Raw genomic sequence first — 4900 nt, 5'->3', positions numbered from 1 at the left:
GACTATGTGTATTGAGAGAGACATTGCAGCTTGGCTCTATTGGAGATGGTGAAGTTGCTTACCACTGCAGAGGAGCTAGAGATGATGTCTCTCAGATTAGTTGTTGTGGTTGAAGCTTTGATACCAAATGTGAGAGCACAAAGAGATCGAAGCTTAGTCGAGAGTGGAGTAGACAGTGTAGAGTGTGAGAGCACGACACCCAATGCAATAATATGAAGTGTAAGGTGCAAGTACAAAGTACAATCCTTAAACCTTAGGGTTGTAAGAGGGTGTTCACACCCAAAGTATGTGAAACATGATAAGTGCCTAAAATTGTGTAACATAGGCACATAAAATAAAGGGGGGAAAAAACCTCTCGTACGGAGAGTAAAAAGTGCCCTAGTGTCCTACTGAAGATCACCGACACTCCTCTGTGAACGTAGGCGAATGCCATTATTGTGCCTTTCACCAATATTTATTGATGGCATAAGACCCACCTTTCACCCTAATGTAAGGGATCCAATTGTGGGTTGTGGTTATTGAGACTTATGGTTTGTTTAATACAAAATTTCCACGGGTGAAGTTGAAAGATTAAGATGGGGTGGGAGAGATTTCATAGGATAAGATATAAGATAAACGAGAAAGTGGAGCAAGTAAGAATATTACACCTAATGTTATGAGACAACTAGTCATGGCTCACCATGGCTCTAAATTCTAATGTTGTGAGAGAACACAATGGTGTAAAGCTATAATGTACCAAGAAAATGGGTGTAGAAGCATTATGACTATAAAATGAAGTACTTTGTATCAAGTTAGTTCCACCACATTGAAGAGAACCTTGATACTTATCACTTCATTTGATTGAATTGTCAAACAAGGGATGATTTTAATTTCTTGCATTACATAAAGTTACAAATTTTGTGGCAAATCCTAAGTGACTTTGAATGTGATATAAAAGTATGTCATTTTTTGAAATAATGCCGAGTCCATGTAACTTTTGAGTGCAAGGAGAATGGAGATTGCATAGAGAGAGAAATAAAGAAATATATATATCTTAACATCTTCTGAGGCCAAAATTGGCCTATGAAACAAAACCCGTGTACAATGCTAATTGTCTCTAGACATCAAAGTGTGACGTGTTGAAAGATAATTAGTCATATACTATGGAAGGAACTTAAAGTGATGTACAAGACAAAATAGTGCCCATGTAGGGATACACTAAGAGGATGAAGTAGTGCATGTCTAGTTGTGTGGCTAAGTGATATCCATATATCTACTTTCACCCAGTGGATCGGTGGGTAGAGTATATCATACATTCCTGATGGAATAGTACAGGGGTAGTGTTTGGACTGAGCCTTCATCTCTATCATGTGCTACTCATGTCACTAGAAGAAATCTCTCCTCTCTTTGATGTATCATTTGTATCTCGTACTTGCGTATTTGCGATCGATGTAATGCTATGATCTTCTTAGCTCTCTTGATTATTACCCTATTTGTGTAGGTGCTCTGTGTTTGGTCACTACCTCAAAGAAATTGGCGAACTATGATGACTGACATCCCTCCCTTTGTGTAGTGCCAGCCTATAGTAATGATGTGCAGAGCTTCTAAATCTCAACTAGGAATTGGCCCAAGTGGTGATGGGTTTGGGGACTCGAGGTGTCTTCTCCAAATAGCATGGGGTAGAGAGAGAGAGAGAGAGAGAGAGAGAGAGAGAGAGAGAGAGAGAGAGAGAGAGAGAGAGAGAGAGAGAGAGAGAGAGAGAGAGAGAGAGAGAGAGACCCAATGCTCATCAACTCCTTGTAATATGCAAAGTTTTCAGAGGGCAGACTCTTGGTGAAAAGTTTGCAAGGTTATTATTAGTATGAACTTTAACAAGTCCAACTCGCTTGTCCTCAAGCACTTGATGAATGAAGTGATATATCACTTCTATGTACTTGGTTTTGGCATGAACCATTGAATCCTTTTCCAACATGATGACACTCTTATCGTTGGCATGTTTTGCCAAGGCCTAGTTCTCCCATTAGATGAATAAGCCATATGGCTTCTTTGCTCGCCTTTGTGGCTACAATATACTCAGCTTTAGTGGTATATAACACCATACATTTCTATAAATGAGACATCCATGAGATTGCATCACCATACAAGGTAAAAACATATCTTATGGTTGAATTTTTGTTGTCAACGTTCCTTGCATAGTCAACATTTGTGCATCCAACTATACTATTACTACCACTCCCAAAGCATGTGCACATGTCTCTTATACAACTCAAGTGCCTTAAGATGCCTTTCACTACTTTCCAATGCTTGTTGCTAAGATTTAACATATATCTACTCACTACTCCTATTGCAAAAGCAATGTCTAAGAAAGTGGTGATCATGTATACATCCTCTCCTCATCATTAGATTTTGAATAACCGTTAGTTCTAAGTTTCATCTATGGATGCAATGGAGTATTACTTGGCTTCCCTCCCTTCATATAAAAATGTTGCAAGACTTTGTTGATAAAAGACTTTTGGATGGATCGAGCAATTTCTTTGTTCTATTCCCCATTATGTGCATACAATAATGTAACTGGCATGTCCCAAATCATTTATTTCAAAGGTTTTAATAAACATTTTCTTCAAGGCATCAATCTTATACGTGCTTTTCTTAGCTATCAATATATCATCCACATAAAGTATCAACCCAATTAAGTTGCTATCTTTAGCAATGGTGTCTCACTTCTCTTAGAGTGATGAGATTGTATGAAGGCATCTCACATGAGGCTTTCTTTAATCCATAAATACTCATTTTTAGCTTGTAAACAAGCATTTCTTTGCCATGTTTCAAAAAACCCTTTGGTTGTTGCATGTAGATCTCATCATGAAGGTCACTGTGCATAAATGTTGTCTTGATATCCAATTTTACAAGGTTTATTTCATCCTTAGCTACCAAGGCAAGCAAAATGCAAAGATTCACCATAGGTAAAAGGATCTCCACAGCTTTTTCCTTCTTAAAGCCTTTGATCACTAACCTTTCCTTGTACTTTGGTTTAGCATTACTTGTACCCTTTAACTTATAGATTGACTTGGACGGAAAATCATTTTTTCCCTTTAGCAAAGGTACCAAATCCCACGCCATATTCTTCATAATGGAATCCATTTTAGACTAATAGCTAGTGTCCACTTAAATTTATCATCACGAGCCATGGTTTCTTTATAGTAAGATGGCTCTCCACAATCTTTCAACATCACATACTCAACCGTAAGTTGAAATCTCTCATAGGGATGAGAGAATGTAGCGTAACAGGTTGACTTGGGGTGGGAGTTTGAGCTTCCATTCTTTCTTCTTTAGGGCTTTCAACCTATTGCTCAATAGATCTCCCTACTTCCTATTCATTAGCAAAATCATCACTTGTGTCCTCTTTTGCCCACTTGGTGTGATAGCACTTGCCCTATGTGGCAAAATAATAGATGGCATTGCAAATTGGAAGAACAGAGAGAATGCCAAGAAGAGGAGAGAGAAGGGAGAGGAAGCCATGAAAGTTGAAGGAGAAGAAGATGAAGATGAAAGGGTATTCGTATTAACTGATGGTTCAAAAATGAAACCCTATACATCCTATATACTTGACCGTGTAGCCAATGTTTTTCCTTATTTAGGTATTTATATTTCCTTTTCTTTACATTCCATCCTCACCTAAATTTTTTTTGTCCATAAAAACCAAAATTAGGACTTATTACAAGGCTGGGGGAATCCTAATTGAGATAGAGTTTTTCTAAGCCAATATTTTCCCCGATCTGGGAAGTAACCTTTCTTGTTTCCACTTTTTTAAGAGACTAGTTATGCAACATCTTCTCATTGAAGGTCACATAGATAATCTTTCTATCTTTTGGATCTTAAAGGTAATAGGCTAGTTATGCATCTTCTTCTAATCTAAGGTCACATCATTACTACCAATAATCTTTCTACATTTTGGATCCCAAAGGTAATAATATGGCTCGCTACTCTGGCCATTGCCCAAAAGGATACATTTAGTGGAATTTCCCTCTAACTTGATGCACCTTTTCTTTGATACATGCCCATAAGTCTCATAGCCAAATATACTTAAAAATCACAAGAGGGTTTTTTTCCCAACCATTTGTTAGAATATCGGAGTTGTAGCATGGAGGAGTGTGCACAAGAGGGAAAATAGAGCTCATAAAGTACAAGAAGATCTTGCTTATTCAATTGCGCATGAAGTACAATTGGTACACTCTCTTCTACATTGAGAGTGACCTTAGGGTTGCTTATATAGCCACTGGAAGCTAGGGTTAGGGTTTCCCTTGTCCTCTAGTCCATTCACACCTCGCCTTTTCTTATGCGCCCTTGCTTACATAGGGTTCTCATGCTATACTTCTAACAACCCCCCACAATGCCACGGTGGTATTGGATTACATAGCATGGACATGTTCCCCCCCCTCAATCAATCAATAGGATGTCTTTATAAAGTAGGCTACAGGGATGTTTATAGAAAGATGATACAAAGGATACTAAAAAAGGTGATCATTAGGTGCTTTGGAGACATAGTTAGCCTCCAATTCTTTTGGTGCTTTAGGGGAGTTAGGATATTTGTTGGTGATATGCCCTATTTTCTTACATTTGTTGCACTTCATCTTGTTAGGATATTTTTTGAGTAGTTGCTTATGACATGTCCCTTTTTATTACAAAAGGAACATTTAGTAAAAACAATATGGACTAAGAGTTGATTGCGGGTTGTTGAGGTAGATGCTTAGCTAGTGCTGCCTTCCTTTTGATTTATTTTCTCCTCATCTAGACAAGGCTGAATAAGACCTTCAAGTGTAGGATTTGGTACATTTGTTAGAGTAGTTACAAGAGTTGGAAAGACTTTCCTTATAGCTTTTAAAAGTATTGCACTGGCATCTTCTTCAACAATTGGAGCTTG

Source organism: Lygodium microphyllum, chromosome 26 (assembly GCF_053477565.2).
Source record: "Lygodium microphyllum isolate KBCC chromosome 26, Lygodium_microphyllum_v1.1.10, whole genome shotgun sequence".
Classification (NCBI taxonomy): domain Eukaryota; kingdom Viridiplantae; phylum Streptophyta; class Polypodiopsida; order Schizaeales; family Lygodiaceae; genus Lygodium; species Lygodium microphyllum.
Note: the sequence above shows the minus strand (reverse complement) of the source record.